Consider the following 19,742-nt stretch of genomic DNA (forward strand, 5'->3'; position numbering starts at 1 on the left):
GGTTATAAAGTAATTATAACCACTTTTTTCCATTATAGAGAATGACCTATATACATCTATGTGGATTAACCTTAACAATTCATTGGCTCTCCTACTTTGTCCAACAAAGGGTAACTTAGCCACTTTACTGAGAAGGTAGGATTCACAAGTTGACTTCGATTTAGAACCTACTGAATCAATCAATCCTTTTTTGGCTCTTTTCTTTTCCATATATTGCATTTAAATTAATTCTTTCAATATAATATAATGCATGTATAACTATTATATACAAAATATTATATAGGAATTAATTATTCAATGAGAACCATTCTCATTATTAATATTCCAGTAAAAGTCATTAACTCTTAATTCATCGCTTAGTCAACCACTACACTTGAATATGCGTGTAACCTTTTAGATTCACCACTAAGTAGCAATTGAGATGCGTCAAACTCTTTGACGCCAATCAAACACTTTAGTCTACAATGATGATCTCTCCATCTCCTTGATGTACCCCAAAAGATCTTGAGTGACAACTAACATTATGTCAAGATGATCCTACCAGTAATAAAGTCATAATTATTTGAGAAGTTATTTACCCTTCCGATTACCATGAACTATAATCATTTTATCGAATGACATCACGATCGAGTGAGAGTTATAGACTGATCAAACTCATTAACTCGATAGTTATGCCAAGATTTAGTGTGGTGTGATCGAGATGACACATCAGAACACCTTTCAACATTAGAAACACATTTCCAATCATTTGTACCTTAAACAAGGGTTCATACAACCACAACCACTATTGATCGCATAGGATGTTCACCTTACGTTAGAGGTTGACGGATTCCATTAGCAATTACCTATTTTCATATGCCACAGCACATAGATCACACAGTGCATCTCCCACCCAGTAACTGGATGGATTTTAACAATGACAAATCTTTAATACCAACATATAAGACAATTGTGTTGTCTTCAGTCTAAGGACTAATAACACAATCGAAACTATTGACAAATCATAGATCCCCTTAGCCATATGATCTATCATTTGCGTCACATTCAGTAGATGTTTCACTAACACCTACTCACATGTCTATTATATTCCATCTCATAGATTAGGGCATGCGACTCACCATCCTTTATCATTAGTGTCTCATACTAATCAAATGTAGTAATGAAGGTGTTAATCTGTAATTAACCAATCATAGTTCCCTTCTAAGAAGTCTAAGAACTGTCAATAACCTTAAGAGATTCTTAATTCAAAAATTTTTGTCACATATTCTTAACACTTCAGAATAAGACATTCATAAAGAAATCTAAAAACTCATTCATATATAAGGATTGGAGAGGTATGAATAAATGTACGATCTTAAAATATAAAAATATATTTTATTATATTTACAAAAATTACATTATTAATTTCATAATTATAATTGTCGAAAATCATCTAAATCTAACATTAGAACACTAACACTAACATAACCTCCCTCCTCGTACAGGCATCACAAAGGCTGCCCCTTTTAAGCTTCTACATTGGCTTGCCACTTGCCTAAGCGCAAATCAATCACTTGAATTGGCTATAATAGAATTTGACAATTGTTGATTGTGGCATTCTTTTGCGAGTGTAATTACATAATGCCTTAAAAAAATTTGGTGCAATTCATAGAGGTTGGCAAGGGCACCAACACAAGCAAAGAACATCAGGAATAAGATAAAGCTGAAACCCAAACCAACTACTTCTATACTTACACTTGAGAAGAAAAAGCTGAAATTTTAGTAGCGCCTTCCCTTAATAAGAAGGGTAGTATGATGCCAAACCATACTTAAGGGAGTTCCAAATAAATCTAAAATGTGACACTATAATTTACATGATCAACATTCCATTCATTAATGGTTTCCACTAATGAAGTAGGCCACGGATAATGAGTTTAGAGTATAGAGTTTGAAGAGAGAGAGTGATAGAGAGTTCAAGGCTAGCTATGTCCTTGCCAACTGACTTTCTGTACATGTCCAGTCTAACCTAAAAGAAAAGGAAAAGGGCCTAATCAAATGAGGAGTGCTGGGTCCTCTTACTTGAATGGCTGCGAGAACATCTGCAAAGTAACTAACTAAATCAGCCCAACGAATTGGAGCATTATAATACTGCTTCTTACTTCAATTCAATTACAAATATTGAAAACTTACAGATCATCACCACGCTCTTTATTAGGCGACTCCCGTGCTCTTTGGGAAGGTCCAGTAGCCTGCCAGAAGCATCACTTGTAACATGGTTCAAGTACAGTTATAAAATAAAATAATGTACACTGTAATACCAAAGTCAGTCAGAGTATAAAGCTATTTGAAGAAAGCAAATTGTATTAGGATAGAGCTCACTTAGGGCCTCCATACCCTTCTCCAATCTCCCAGTGAAACTAATAGTTACCAAGCATAATTAATGCAGCCAGCTGACCTAAGACATTAAAATTTTAGAATTTATAGATAATTTATAAAAATTTTCATTTTGATGATTTGAGTAATTAAGATTGGTCCTTTTCTAGGTCTTTAAACTTGATCAACAGTTTAGGACCAAAGTTCTATATGTAATCAGTCCTAGGTGCTCTATATATCATGGCCATGGTCAATAAAGTCAAATCCCAGTAATCAGTCTCGGGCTGTGCTTAACAGTGTTCTTTGAGAGAGGGGGATGGAATGGAAATGGATTGAAAGAGAGTTCTCATTTGGAAGAGATAATAGTAATGGACTAGATTAAAAATAGATGGAAAAACTTTTCATCATTCTCCTCCAAAGCACTATTTTATAGCTATCTGAATTGAGGAAGAATGAATGTAATGGAAATGGATAAAAAACAGTGTATTAATGGTCATTTATACTTGGTATCCTTTCATTCCATACATTTCCATTGCTCTCCCAAAGAAAGAGAAAACATTTACTTTCCACCACCATAACCATATTCTAACCAATTTAGGGTTGGTGGTGCAACATTCATAATGTCAATTGACTTCTAAAAGTCACATTAATAATATAAATCCATGTAAAAGACCAATATAGCAAAATTTTACGCCAGATGCCCCTCTTGATGCAACCATCTAGTGAGAGAATAATGAGATAAGAGTTCCAACACCACATTCCTATGGAAAAGTTCCATGAGATGGCAATGAATGAAAATAAAATTAATATGATCCTATTCCATCACATAGTTGATATTGTGAAACCAACCTAAACAATATGGAAACATGACTTGATCACTTACTTTCCATGAAAAGGAGAAAATATTTTATATGTCATTCCACTAATTTTCATTCCATTACTCTCTTTGGCTTAAGAATGTAATTTTCTCTGGTACAGATTTACTAGGCGAAGTAATCTCAAGGGGACTCTTATTTTGAGGATAACAACTGATTGGTCTAGAATTTATGATATTTAATCCAATGAGTTTTACACTGGCTGTTAGGTAAACTTTTATTTTAATCCAGAAAAATAAATTAGTCAGTTGTGGTCTAATTCCCTTCAGCATTCCTTGAGTTTATTCCTGTATTCTTTTATTCTCTAAATTTGTCCCAAGATTCCTAGGCCACCTCAAATCAAACCTATGATTGCATTTGTTTGGCATCACAACAGTGCTAAAGGGCATAGTCAACTTGGAGTGCATCCAGCTAAATTGTCATGACCCCAAGGGCATAGGAGTAACTGTTCTATTGCATGTATTTTCCTTTGTTATACCTTAGGCTATTGTAGTATTGCATCTTCACTTAATTAAAGGATGCAACAGCCTATACATAGGCTAAAGAAGTAGAGAATGGTAGCTTATAAATGAAATTTGAATTATCTCTCTCTCTTGTTTCTTATAATTTCTCCCTCCCTTTCTATTGTCACTTATGTTTCCTCTAAATTCCATTCTCAACCCTAGGTAAACCCTAGGAGTGTGACGGTATCAGAACCAACGATCATTGGCTGTGATTCCTACAAATTCTCCAGCGTTCTTGGCAACAAGCTAGGTAGGGTGAAATTCTGATGACTCTCGGGGGAATCCATGAGCAACCGACCATGAATTTGGAAACGGTTTCAAAGGCAACTTTTGATTGTGATCCAAAGGCAATACTTACAAGCAAACTAGAAGCGATCAATTGGTGGACGAAACGTGAAGCAGCGAATTGAGGTAGAATTAGTCTACCGATCTAGGTGAATTCAAGTACTGAAAGTTGTGGAGTCAGGTGATCTAGAATCGAAGCTGAAGACAAGCAGATCCAAGCAAATTGAAGAAATGGCAGAAGGAACAAGGATGATACAGCTTGAGTTGAGGATGGAGGTGTTGGAACTGGGGATGTTAGAGACTCAAAAGGTCGTGACCCACAGTAGGGAGGACAACTCGACCATAAGGGAGAACATGCAAGAGGATCTTGTTGCATCTCAAGAGAGCACATAGAGGGAATTAGAGAGGCACTGAGAGACGATGGATCAATATGGCCAAAGAATAGATAGAATGTTCAACATGTTGTCGACATTACTGCCTCAATGTCATTTATCAACAGATTTTCCACTGAGGTCTGTTTCCAAACCAATCCTGCTTGGTGATGGACTTTTTCCTCGAGTTTCTGGGTTGGAGTTCTCGCCATGATCCGCTTCAGATCCACTCCTGCATGGTGATAGGATTCCTCCTCAAGCTCCAGTTGAGGAATTATCGATTGAAGAGCCAGTAGTCCATGTAAGAGGTTCTTCTCAAACCTCCCATTATACTCCCATGCCAAGGTCGGAGATATCAGTTTCTAAAGAATCAAAACCGAGATGGTGGATTCGCAGATGTGAGAGATTTTTTTAGCATTACAATATACAAGAAGGACAGAGGGTTAACCTTGCAGCAGCCTATCTAAATGATATTGTTGATTCGAGGTATCAAGGCTAGAATAAGATGAGGAGGTGTGAGGCCAATTGGACTCAATTCGTGGAGGATCTATGTGACTAGTTTGGAGAGAAATCAATGACCAATGTGGTTGAAGAATTTAACACACTTAAGCAAGACGGATTTGTGACCGAGTGTTAGATCTAGTTTGAAGAACTAAGGTCTCTAATGTTGAATTCTCAACCTACTTCAATAGAGCACTACTTCATTTCCAGCTTCATTAGTGGCCTTAAGGATGAACTAAGACCAGTTGTAAAAATGATGCAGCCTACTACTGTTAAGTAGACTGCTGAGAAGGCAAAGCTACAAGAGCTTGCATTGGAAGCGATTTTCAGTAAGTACACGATCTCAACAAAAATTCAACCTTTGTTCTATCAACCATTGGAAGGAGATCAAGTAAATGTGAATTATAAGGTTTATCCTAACCCTAATGCAACTAAATCATCTACTATGGAGCAAAGAAGGAAGTTAGGATTATATTATAAATGTGGAGATAAATTTAGTCCTAACCATCAATGTCAAAGACTACTGAATATGGAAGGAGTTGCGGACGAAAATAGAGAAGAAGAACCAACGGGAATTGGGTGATGAACAAGGCATGGTTGTAATAAGTTCCTTGGGAACAAGAAACCTCTTTCTTTTTTTTGGGGGGGGGGGGGGGGGGGGTTTATCACACAACCCAAGGGCATAGGAGTAATTATTCTATTGCATGTATTTTTCTTTGTTGTATCTTAGGCTGTTGTAATATTGTACCTTCAATTAGTTACTAATAGAAAGGATGTAACAACCTATAAATAGGCTAAAGAAGTAGAAAATGGAAGCTTATGAATGAAATTTGAATTCTTTTTCTCTCTCGTTTTTTTTTTCTAAATTCGCCCTCCATTCTTCTGAATCCCCCCCCCCCCCCGCGCCACCGGATTTGTCCCTCCCTTTCCATTCTCTCACTTCCGTTGCCTCCAAAATCCATTCTCAACCCTAGGTAAACCCTAGGAGTGTGACATAAACCTTCTCTGAATGCCACTGATGTTGAACAGTTGAGGAGGCAGGTTGAGTACCTAACTGAGAAGGTAGCATGATTGGAAGATTCAACTCCATATAAGAGGGTGAAAGGTACAGATGATAAGTTCGAGAAACCATTCCCTACTCGAGCTCCATGACAAAAGGTGGGAGATGCAAATTTAGTTGAAGTCTTCAAACAGGAATTTGTTGATTGATTGAATGAAGTTGGAAGAATTTTTGATTTCAATGATATATTGGATGGTAAGAGTGTTAAGTGCCATTTGACTAAAAGTGAGAGCTTTAGCCTAATGGCTACATTGGAAGTTGTCAAGACAAAGACTGGGAAAAGCAAGATTAATAGCTGAGAATAAAATGAAGAAAAATCTTAAAGAAAACTTTCCTGCCTCACAATTATGCTGTCTCTTTATCAGAGGCTACACACTTTGAAACAAGATAATAGATCTATTGAGTACACTGAAGAATTTTATCAGTTAATAACAAGAAGATTTATCAGGAAGTGATGAGTATCAATTTGTGAGATATGTAGGTGGATTACATCAAAATCTGCAAGATGTTCTCAACCTCCCTGCATTATGGTTGTGAAACAGCAGAGAAACAAAAAGAGAATGCAGGCTGGAAGTTCATTTGTAGCAAATTTCAGGCAAGTTTTTGACCTAGCCAGGAAGTAGAGGTTGTTCAACTGCAACGAAAATAAGTTGAGCAGCATAATGCACAATCAAGAATCAAGTTGAGTACACCAAGAGGAATTCCTCATCCAGAAAATCAACCAAATGTTTCTGGTTCAGTTCACCAAAACAAAGCAAGTGGAGCTACATTTAATTGTTTCTACTTGTGGGGAGCCTGGTCATAAATCTTCAGACTGTAGGAGAAAACAATTTGTTGGAATTTTTTGCTGTAAGGTTTGTTGGATAATCAATCTCACAATCTATGGGATTGATTATCAATCTCTCAATCTATGAGATTGATTATCAATTATCTCACAATCAATGAGATTGATTATAATCAATCTTAATTGTTAGGATTGGTGTAAATTAGTAATTGATATAATTAGCATTCCTTCTTTTTTCCTTAGTTATAGGGATTTAATTGATTTCTTTCTCCTATATATATATTGTAATCAAGTGGAAGAGAAATTATATACCAAGTTTTCTCACAATTTTTCATGGTATCAGAGCAACCCTAGACGGCTCCTGTTCTTTTCACAATCGTCTTACCTCAGTTTTTTATCTACTGTTTTTTCTGATAGCACTCTACACTGTTTATTTCAGCAGTATTCATCAGCCACCCTAGCCTTTATTTCATTCTTGGCAGCAACATCAGATCACAAACATATTAAACACCAACGAATCCTCAATTGAAACTCCTAAATACTCATCCTCAAATGTCGAAACTATTATGTACAACAACAATGGGGGAGACTTGTCAAACAACTCATCTGCACCCATCACCATCTACAAATTGAATGGGCGAAACTACATCCATTGGTCTTCAATCCTTTATGTTTCACGTTTGCAGCAAGGAGAAAAAAGATTATCTCACCAGAAATATCATCCAACTAGATGAAAAAGGTGTTGATTATTGGATTTGGAAGAGAGATAACAGTCAAGTTGTCCTAGCTAGTAAATTCCATGGAGCCACACATAGGAGAAAATTTTCTCCTATATGAAATTGTTGTAGAGGTCTGGGAGTCTGCAAAATGATAGAACAGTAGGTTCTATGGCACACACCAAGAGGGGGGGTGAATTGGTTATTTTAAAAACTTGATTTAAAACTTTGAAATCATTTTGATTGAAAGTAAAAATTCAATGCAAGTGAGGATAATGAAATGCTAGCAATGATAAATATATCAAAGTACACAAGCATAAGAAAACACAAGGATTTATAGTGGTTCGGCTTAACCAAGCCTAATCCACTACCTTAGCTCCTCACTAAGGATTTTTCAAACCATCCACTAAAACCCCCTACTTAAACCAAGTAGGTCCTCTAGTCCAAGACTAGGAAATACAACCTCTTGCTCATACAAGCAAGCCCTCTAGCACCTAGCTAGGAAAAACAGCCACTTGCTTCAACGAGCAAGTCTTCTAGCACAAAGCTAGAAAAAATTTAGAAATATAGATTATGAGAGAATCTAAGAGATGAATCTCTTAGTTACAATGTCTCTCAAGATTAAACAAGGCTTAATTGAATGGATTTACAATGATAGAACAAAGCCTTGGAGAGAAAATACAACAGTGAAAGCGCAAAGATTGTAAGCTTCGAGTAAAAATGATTTGAACTCTTTAGATCAACTCGTTCCCATCTATTAGCCTCTCCGTGATCATCCATGAGTTGTATATATAAGCATCCATAAAGATTGAAGAAGAAACTAGCCGTTTTTGTGACCGTTGGAGTTGAAAAACTAGCCGTTATAAAATTCTGTGAAACACAATAGTCTACAGAGAAAAGGATTAGTTGACTATTTTTACATGTAAAGCAAGAAATAGTCGACAGACAAAACGAATAGTCGACTATCTTATAACACAAATTTTCAATAGTTGACAGACACATTCCAATAGTCGACAGATGCAAAAATGTGAAGAAAATTTTGAAACTTATGAACAAAAATAGTCGACAGACCAAAAGGCATAGTCGACTATCCTTACTCGATAGTCAACAGATGCTAAAATAGTCGACAGATGCCTTAAATAGTCAACAGATCAAACAGAATAGTCGACTATTTTCAGGCATAGTTAACAGAATGAAAAACATAGTCGACTATCCTTTTGAAAAGATTGAAAATTTATCAAATCCTCATTTGATTCTTTTGAATCCTCATTTTGATTATTTTGAAAGCTCATTTTGATTATTTTGAAAGCAAGTTGAGATTATCAAAAGTATATTTTGAAACAAATCTCTCTCAACAAGCCATACTCAATATTTCCTCTATAGGATTTCATATCTTGCTTTAAGACTTATATACTAAAAATTCATTTTCTCATTCATATAATCCACATAGATTGATTTTCATATAGTCATTATGAAAACCATTTTATTACTCAAGAGTAAAATATCAATCTCCCCCTTTTTGATGATGACAAAACAAATATGAAAATCAAATCATTCAATTTATCTCCCCCTTTTTGTCAATATCAAAAAGATGAAGACTCCCCCTTTTTGAAACACACTGAGGGCATAAAAAATACCTCCTTAAACCAAAAGATAATCTCTCTCCCCCTTTTTAACTCTTCCCCAATGATAGTTTGAAAATTTTCATTTTTAAATAAAAACATTTCAAACGATTTCACAAATCACAAGACTTTTTCAATGTTTCTTTTATAACAACTAGAGATAGCTCCTCCTTAAGATGACATTGTTAATATCAAACATAATTTTTATAAAAAAAAACATTTTTCATGAGATGCCAAAAAAAATTTCATACCATATTGCAAACTCATGATCATATCAAAGCCAATCTATATCTTTCAAAGTAATCACTCATATTTAAACAATCAAAACGCTAGATCAAATGCATAGCTATTCATCATAAAAGAGGCATATACATCAAATGATCAATATAAGAGTGAAATATATCATTTCAAGCAAATAGAGAGACTCTTTTTGAAAAACTCCCCCTTAAACTCACACAGGAGGTTTTAGTCATAGAGACATTTTTCATATAAAGAATAGTAATTGTCTCAATTCAAAATATTTTTACAAACATATCAATGGCCATAAATTTAAGGAATGCACCACATGAATTTACTTTCCATATATTCAAAAAAAAAAAAGGTGGTCATCCAAAAGTATGATTCTAAACAAGTTATGGAAGATTTCATTAAAGATAGCCTTTAAGAACATACATTTGTCTTTTGATAAATATAGCCATACTTGTAATCACATAGGATCATTACATATAGATAATTTCAAGAAGCAAGATGATCCTTTAGCAAATAAAGCATGATTTCATACTCAAGTATTCATTTGTCACACAAAGATAATCAAGCTATTTCATACAAGAAAAATAGCATTATAAATGATTCAAGACATGAATACTATATGCCATCAAGAATATATCATTCATCAATTTTTTGAGATCTAAGAGATTGACGGCAAAGCCCTTTGATTTAACCAATGATAGATTTGAGAGACATGAAGGATCGAAACTTCTTCAGATAAAATCACTTGAACTCAAGGATTGATGGGGATTTATCTAGAGTTTGATTTCCAATAAATTTGGACATAATACCATTTGATATTTTCTTTTTCAGCAAGATTCCTTGAATTTTTGCTAGGGCTATAGCATTTGTATTTGCACATTTGATTTGGAATATTGTGGGGATTTATGCCATAGTTTGAGGTTCCATCCATAGGATTTGAGCAACTACATATTCACCTTTAGTGAACAAGAATGGAATGGAATTTGAGTTTCTCTTAAACAGAGACACTAGGAAATATCTTATAACTTGACATGGATCACTAGTGTTCTTTTTAGCCATTTTGCCTCCAAGATGGGATTTCTTAGGATTGGATTGAAATCTAGCATATAGGCAAACACTAAACACAATGTTCATCCTATTAGCTATAGAATAAAGCAATGGTCCAATCATATTTCTATATAGCTCATTTTCCACCATTTGGCATTTCCCATATTTGTTTAGGCTTGATGTACTATTCTTTTGAGATGCAACTTTTCAAAAATATTAAATTTCTTAAGAATATGTAATTTTTGCTTAGACATAAGGATCCCTTCATCTTCTTTATACTATACTTATCTCAAGTTCTCTTTGCATTAGATTGGCAACTTTGATTCCATAGGGATTTATTTGAGGATTTTAAAAAAAATGTTATCTACATAGATTATTTGTAGATTCATAAAATGTCCTTGCTATGAGGCTTAGAGTAATGTTATATCTATTTGACCTCTTTTAGATTCTTCCTCTAGAATAAACTTGTTAGGACTTTCATGTCATGACTTAGGGGCTTGTTTTCAACAATATAGTGCCTTGGAGAGTTTGAGCACATAATTCTCATATTGAGGATTCTTAAGATTGGAAGTTTGTTCTGCATACACTTCCTTATTTATAACCACTTAAAGACACTCTTGACATTCTCTTGATGAGCTTAAAGGATTTGTGGCATGCTAATGCCAACAACATTCTTATGGATTCTAGACTTGCTACGGGAGCCTAGGTTTCATCATGATCTTTTTCTTTTTCTTGACTATACCCTTAAGCTACTAATCTAGCTCTATTCCTCTTTTATCCATTTTGATTATAAACAATCATTTGGTTCATATGGTTGGGTGATCTTTAGGTCTTGGAACCAATCGCATACACCACTTCTTTCAAATTTTTTTAGCCCTTCTTGCATAGCCATAAACCAATTTTCATCATTCAAGGCTTTCTTAATGCTTTTTGGCTTTCTTGAGATATAAAGACATCATATTAACACTTATTTCTAATGAGAAGATCTTGTTCTAATTTTTCTAGAAACATTTTCTATGATCTCATTATCTTGCACACATTCTCTCTTAGAAATGATGATTTTCTCTTTTCATGAGCTACATTTTCTTCATTAAGCAATTAAGCTTATTATTGTTTGATAGATTTGATTCTAATGATCTAATGAGAATTTTTCAAATCTTTATCCTAATTTTTTTATCACCACCTTCCTTGGGTTTCAGAACTTTAACCCTCACATAATTAACTATAACTAGAATAGATTCTTCTATTGTTAGAGTCATATAATTAAATACTCTATATGCTTTACTTTGAGTAGAATATCTTAAGAAAATTCTTTCATCACTCTAAACATCAAATCTTTCCTAAAGAATTTTTACCACTGTTAAAGATAAAACATGTACTACCAAAAATATGAAAATATGAAATATTTGGTTTATAACTCATAGGGGTTTTCTTTAAGATAGGCTTTATAGAAATCCTATTCAACATATAGCATGAGGTGTTAATGGTTTAGACTAAAAAAGAATTTTATCACATAGCACAATTCTAGCCATTTATTGTAAAGATCTATCTTTCTTTTCAACTACCTCATTTTGTTCTAGCACTAGAAAATTATGGTCAATACCATTTTTATCACAATAGTGCTTGAATTGTTCATTTCAAAATATCCCCATGATCACTTGAAATTTTTTTGAAATATATATATATATTCATTTATTAGAAGATTTCAAATTTGTCTAGACATTTGACTCTTAGAAGCAAGAAATATTATCAAGTGAACCTAGAGTAATCATTCATAATAACTAGCACATATTATTTTTCACCTAAGTTTAGTGTTCTCAAGAGACCAAAAATATCTAAATAAAGTGAAGCTAGAGACCTAGAGATTGTGACTCTATTGTTAGGCTTAAATAATATATTTATTTATTTGCCTTTCATTCATGCACCACAACTGTGGTCTTTTCAATATTTAAGCTTAGGCAATCTTTCAACAAGATCACGTTGGATAGATAGTCAACAACATTTATGCTCACATGACCTACTCTCTTATGACAACCAAGTTTTGAGAAATAGAGGATACTGGGGATTTTTCTATACTGGATAACTCTAAGTACAATTTCTACCTATTTCCTTCATTTTGAGACAAGATATTTCACATGATTAAGCATTAAAGCATTTTTGATATCTTTTGTCACACGATTAACATATGCTAATTAGGTTGAGCTTAAGACCATTTATCAAGACAATATTTTCTAGCACAAAATTTAGGGAAACAAATTTTATTCTCCCTCTTAGTCACTGCCTATATCATAACACTATAAATATCCCTTAATTTTGAGAAACCAATATATTTGACATTATGAATAGAAATTTTCAACAAAATCATAATGGCACACTTATAATTCAAAATCATCAAAATTATTAAACATAGAGAATTTAGGGATAGAAATGTACCACCAAGATTTTAATTAATAAAATCTTTCTTACACCTGGTTGGTGAAATAAGGAGTGATCTTCTTGTTCACTTCCTCTTTCCTTCATGCTTGATTCATCCATAAAGATTTTCCTTTGTGATATATTTGGATGACAAGCAACCTGCAAAAGGAGATCATCCACAAGCCTTTGGTGCCCAAACCACCTTGGGATCACCACTGTTAGCATGCAACTCTTCCTTAGGAACCCAAATTTGTTTAAACCTATGTGGACTATTTCTTTCAAAACCTTTGTTTCTAAATTGATACCAATAGCTAGGATGTGAAGCAGAGAATTTATGTTTCCTTTTTATGAAAATTGTTTGCTTCTTATCCTTTTGCACATTCCTCCTAAAATGAGAATTTTTAGGTATCAAAACATGCTTGGATCCTTGGGGTTTAATATTGGAAACAGTATACACCTTAGTTCCCTTAGGAATCCATTTCAAATTAGGTCCAAAATATGATTTCCTTTTTAAAGGACAGTTGTATGCAATGTGATCTAATTTACCACAATAAAAGCATTTAATTTCATGATAGGTGTGTAAATGTGAGTTCTTGGCTTTTGCTCTTGGACTATGAAAAATTTCAACACCTTTGTTATGATTACAAGAATTTGAAATCTCTTCTTTTAAAATGGATTTCTCATTTAATGCACTGTTCGAGGATTTCAATTCAAATTCTTCCAAAGCATTTTCCTTTGAAAATTCTTTATTGGAAGCAAGAAAATATTCATTATTTGATCTCAATACTTCCAATTCATTTGACAGTAGATTTAATTTCTTTTGAACAGATATATTTTTCAAACAAAGTTTTTCAAAATTTTCATATAAATCATTAAAAACATTCAATAACTCTTCATTTGAAAAAGTATCATGATCATCATTTTTAGCATTCAAAGAACTAGACTCATGGACATTTTCAATATAAATACTGTCATCAAAATCATAAGTAGAAGTAGAGGTTACCTCATCTTCTTCATTTACCATGAGGCACGTGTTTGAGCTTTCTTCACTAGAGGTATGGGAACTTTCTTTCTCCTCTATTTGTTGATGATTCAATGGATTTTTAACTTGTAAATTTTCATCAACATGCTCACAAGACTTGTCAGAGAGATATAATGAATCAAGAGTACTCAATATCTCTTTAGCACTAGAGCACTTAGAAATTTTTGCATAAACATTTTCAAGTAAAGCTTGATGCAAAATTTTCATAGCTTTGATATTTAAAACAAAACTGTTTTTATCATCTTCACTCCAAACGGATTTTGGTTTTGAAACAAATCTTTTTTCTACAATATACCACAAATTAAAATCAATAGATTGCAAGTAAATACAAATCCTTTTTCTCCAAAAGTCATAATAAGAACCATCAAAATAAGGTGCCACATTAGTAGGATAACCTTCCTTAAGAGCCATGGATCTCTCCTTAGGTTGTTAAACCTTGAAACAGGGAGTTAGGCTCTAATACCAATTGTTAGAACAGTAGGTTCTATGGCACACACCAAGAGAGGGGTGAATTGGTTATTTTAAAAACTTGATTTAAAACTTTGAAATCCTTTTGATTGAAAGTAAAAATTCAATGCAAGTGAGGATAATGAAATGCTCGCAATGATAAATATATCAAAGTACACAAGCATAAGAAAACACAAGAATTTATAGTGGTTCGGCTTAACCAACCCTAATCCACTACCTTAGCTCCTCACTAAGGATTTTTCAAACCATCCACTAAAACCCCCTACTTAAACCAAGTAGGTCCTCTAGTCCAAGACTAGGAAATACAACCTCTTGCTCATACAAGCAAGCCCTCTAGCACCTAGCTAGGAAAAACAGCCACTTGCTTCAACGAGCAAGTCTTCTAGCACAAAGCAAGGAAAAATTTAGAAATATAGAATATGAGAGAATCTAAGAGATGAATCTCTTAGTTACAATGTCTCTCAAGATTAAACAAGGCTTAATTGAATGGATTTACAATGATAGAACAAAGCCTTGGAGAGAAAATACAACAGTGAAAGCGCAAAGATTGTAAGCTTCGAGTAAAAATGATTTGAACTCTTTAGATCAACTCGTTCCCATCCATTAGCCTCTCCTTGATCATCCATGAGTTGTATATATAAGCATCCATAAAGATTGAAGAAGAAACTAGCCATTTTTGTGACTGTTGGAGTTGAAAAACTAGCCGTTATAAAATTCTGTGAAACACAATAGTCAACAGAGAAAAGGATTAGTTGACTATTTTTACATGTAAAGCAAGAAATAGTCGACAGACAAAACGAATAGTCGACTATCTTATAACACAAATTTTCAATAGTCGACAGACACATTCCAATAGTCGACAGATGCAAAAATGTGAAGAAAATTTTGAAACTTATGAACAAAAATAGTCGACAGACCAAAAGGCATAGTCGACTATCCTTACTCAATAGTCGACAAATGCTAAAATAGTCGACAGATGCCTTGAATAGTCGACAGATCAAACAGAATAGTCGATTATTTTCAGGCATAGTCAACAGAATGAAAAACATAGTCGACTATCCTTTTGAAAAGATTGAAAATTTATCAAATCCTCATTTGATTCTTTTGAATCCTCATTTTGATTATTTTGAAAGCTCATTTTGATTATTTTGAAAGCAAGTTGAGATTATCAAAAGTATATTTTGAAACAAATCTCTCTCAACAAGCCATACTCAATATTTTCTCTATAGGATTTCATATCTTGCTTTAAGACTTATATACTAAAAATTCATTTTCTCATTCATATAATCCACATAGATTGATTTTCATATAGTCATTATGAAAACCATTTTATTACTCAAGAGTAAAATATCACAAAAGACACTTATTCACACAAAGACAACACCCTCGAACTGGTGACAATTGAGGGCGTGTTGCACGATCTCCGACAAGGTGATTTATTTGTGATAGAGTATTACAACAAACTGCTTCAAAACTGGCAGCAACTAGGATGCTTTTGAAAAATATCCCTGGGAAACCACCACTAATCTCAAACTCTACAAGAAGATTATAAAGAATAAGAGGATCTACAAATTTTGCTTGGGCCTAAATTCAAGTCTTAATGCAGTAAGAGGAAGGATATTTAGCATAAAACTATTGCCAAGCTTACGAGAAGTTTTCTTTGAGGTTCAAAGGGAATAGAGTAGACGACAATTGATGTTGGGGATAGAAAAATTAAATGCTAGTGGTGAATCATCAGCCTTGGCTGTCCGAAACTAGCAGCAACCACAAAAAGGGGGAAGGCCATGGTGAACATTGCCGCCGCCTTGGTCATACAAAAGAAATCTACTAGCAACTCTATGGAAAACCTGTTGTTGGAAGCCAAAGACAACACACAAAAGGAAAGTCGAGGCAACATGGCTGGCAGTTCAGAGCAACTTGCAAACTTTAGCAAAGAGGAACTTGATGGATTGAGAAGGTCGCTACAAGCACAACAAAACTTACCAGTTGTTGGAATAGGTTCCATAGCTCAAAAAAGTAATTTTCTTAAGGCTTTAATTGTGAAACAAGATCACTATAAGCCTTGGATTGTCGACTCCGGTGCTTCTAATCACATGATAGGAGATAGGCGAGTTTTCAACACACATTCTCCTTGTAATGAAACTCTCACAATTAGAATTGCATATGGTTTTTTGGCAAAAGTTGAAGGGACTGGTTCAGTTGTGGTATCCAGGGACATAACACTCAAATTTGTATTATATGTTCCTAATCTAGATTGTAACTTGCTCTCCATAAATAAAATCACCAAAGAACGTAACTGTATAGCTAATTTTTCTTCTCATGTATGTAAATTTCAGAATTTGGCTTTGGGGAGGATGATTGGCAGTGCTAGGAGTCATGCTAGGCTCTATCATCTTAAGGTTCAACCAGATTTTGTGAGGCAATCTCATCTAGGAGTGAGTAAACCTATTTCTTGTCAAACTAATTCTTGTGTGTCTGTTAGTGAGTTGGAAAATGAGAGTGAGAGGTTGGTCATGATGTGGCATTCTAGGTTATGCCACCCAAGTTTTCTATACTTTTCCCAAGTTTATTAAAAAATAAAAGTGTTATTTCTTTTCGAAGTGAAATTTATCAATTTGCAAAACACTCTTGCAGTTCATACCAATTCAGCCATACAAATCATCAAAACCTTTTTCTATGATCCACAGTGATGTTTAGGGCCCATTTCAAGTTTCAAATATCACAGGAGCTCAACGGTTCATCTCTTTCATAGATGCTCACACACAACTCATATGGATTTTTCTCATGAAAAATAAATCAGAACTTCCTCAAATATTTAAGAATTTCAAAACAATGATCAAAAATCAATTTCAAACTTCCATTCAAACACTTAGAACTGACAATGGAAGAGAGTTCTTTAATTCTAGTCTTGGCTCATACCTATCCCCTGAGGGTATCATACACCAAAGTTCCTATGTAAATACCCCTTAGCAAAATGGGATAGCTAAGAGAAAGAATAGGCACCTTCTGGACATTGGCAGGTCTCTGTCGTTTTCATCTAATGTTCCAAAATGTTTTTGGGGTGAGGTTGTTCTTACAACAGCATACCTAATCAATCGGCTTCCATCCAAAGTTTCAGATTTCTCCACTCTACATCAAGTATTCTTACAACACTTATCTGAAAGTCAATTGATTTCCTCTCTTCCTCCAAAGTATATGGGTGTACTATGTTTGTTCATATCCATCAACAACATTGAACCAAACTTGACTCTCGATCCTCCAAATGTTTCTTTGTAGGGCACTCTCCCAACCAAAAGGGTTACAAATGCTTCTGTCCTGACAATCAAAGGTTTTATCACACCATGAATGTCACATATTTTGAAACAAAAACCCTATTATCCCAAAACTGATATTCAGAGAGAGAGTTCTAGTCAGAGTCAACAAGAATATCAGTTCTTCTTGGATAACATAAATTGCACACCACCTGAAATTGCACCTTCTCCAAGTGTCCAAATTGAACTTGAACCAAAACCAACTGATTCTTTCAGTCCCAAGTTAAGTGTCTATCACAAAAAAATGGGAAAATCGAAGGAATCAAAGACACTAGCAGATTCACCATTATTGTCAGCATTTGAACCTAAGATAAAAATCCCTGCATCTAACTTACAGAATGTGGAGAAAAATTCTACAAGTACTAGTTTAAGTGATCATGATAATTCTGATGAGAACCTAGCCATTGCACTCAGGAAAGGGGTGAGAGAATGCAAAAGTAGGCCATTATACCCTATTGGCAACTATGTGAGTTATGAGGGTCTATCTTCATCTTACCAAGCATTCACCAGCAAAATCAATTCTATCTCCATTCCTAATTCAATCCAAGACGCCATGGCTATCTTTGAATGGAAGAAGGCAGTTAATGAGGAAGTTAATGCTCTGGTGAAGAATGGTATTTGGGAAATTATTGATTTGCATCATGGAAAGAACTTGATCGGGTGCAAGTGGATCTTCACAGTAAAAGCAAAGGCAGATGATAGTATTGAGAGATACAAGGCTCGGTTGGTAGCTAAGGGGTTTACTCAAACCTATAGCATAGATTATGAGGAGACCTTTGCTCCATTGCAAAACTCAACACTATTCGGATACTCCTATCTCTTGCAACAAATCTAGATTGGCCCCTCCATCAACTAGATGTCAAGAATGCATTCGTAAACGGGAATCTAGAAGATGAAGTCTATATGGACATTACCCAAGGAATACAAAACTCATCAAACATCAACAAAGTACGACTAAAGAAGTCACTTTATAGTCTAAAACAATCATCCCGAGCTTGGTTTGAGAGATTTACCAGTGTTATGAAGAGTAATGGGTATATACAGGGATAGTCTGATCACACAGTGTTTGTAAAACATTCTTCAAATGGATTGATTTTCGTGTTGATTGTCTATGTTGATGATATAGTTCTAATAGGGATTATGCTGAGGAGTTTCAAAGAGTCAAAAGAATTTCTAGCTAGAGACTTTGAGATCAAGGATCTAGAGAGACACACATACTTCTTGAGAATGGAAGTGGCTAGGTCTAAGCAGAGCATTACATTTACTCAAAGGAAGTATATACTGGATCTTCTTAAAGAAACAGGTATGCTTGGGTGTAAACTTGCACGCACCTATGGACTACACTGCCAAATTTGGTTCAAATAAAGACAGTGCTCCTGTAGAGAAGGGAAGATATCAAAGACTTGTAGAGAAGTTGATCTATCTCTCGCATACTAGGCCTAACATAGCATTCCCAGTAAGTGTTGTTAGCCAGTTTATGAATAACCCTACTGAAGAACACATGATAGCGGTGTACAAAATCTTGAGATACTTGAAAATAACTCTAGAAAAGGGACTGTTATTCAAAAAGAACGCAAGTAGGAAAGTGGAGTTGTATTCTAATACAGATAGGACAAGCTCAATCTCAGATAAATGATCCACTTCTTGATATTGTACCCATGTTTGGAAAAATCTAACAACATGGAGAAGTAAAAAGCAAGTTGTGGTAGCTAGGAGTAGTGCAAAAGCAGAATTCTGAGCTATGGCTCACAGTATTTGTGAAGGAATTTGGGTGAAAAAGGTATTAGTCGACTTGAAGATACCTTCTGAGAGATCAATGTAGCTACTGTGTGATAGTCAATTTGCCATCAGTATGCCAAAAATCTAGTTCATCACAACTGGACAAAGCAGGTGGAAATAGATCGACATTTTATCAAAGAAAAAAATAAAAGGGGATGTAATCAAGCTTGTTTACATTCTTTCTAATTTACAGACTGCCGATATCCTAATTAAAACACTTCCAATGGCACATTTTGAAGATCTAAGTTGCAAGCTGTGTATGATAAATATTTACAACCCAGTTTCAGGGGGAGTGTTGGAATTCTTTGCTGTAAAGTTTGTTGGAAAATCAATCCCACAATCTATGGGATTGATTATTGTGA

At 34.5% G+C, this 19,742-nt stretch overlaps 1 protein-coding gene across 1 annotated transcript in view; it reads right to left on the reverse strand.

Moving 5' to 3' along the window:
- Positions 1-1,848: 1,848 nt before the first annotated feature.
- Positions 1,849-19,742, reverse strand: part of LOC127813884 (zinc finger CCCH domain-containing protein 45) — a 99,605-nt gene continuing 81,711 nt past the window's right edge. Inside the window, exon 9 of the mRNA XM_052354990.1 lies at positions 1,849-2,005. The gene's annotated coding sequence lies outside the window, so the exon portion shown is untranslated. The remainder of the gene's footprint in view (positions 2,006-19,742) is intronic.

The sequence above is a fragment of the Diospyros lotus genome, chromosome 12 (genome assembly GCF_014633365.1).
Source record: "Diospyros lotus cultivar Yz01 chromosome 12, ASM1463336v1, whole genome shotgun sequence".
NCBI classification, from domain to species: domain Eukaryota; kingdom Viridiplantae; phylum Streptophyta; class Magnoliopsida; order Ericales; family Ebenaceae; genus Diospyros; species Diospyros lotus.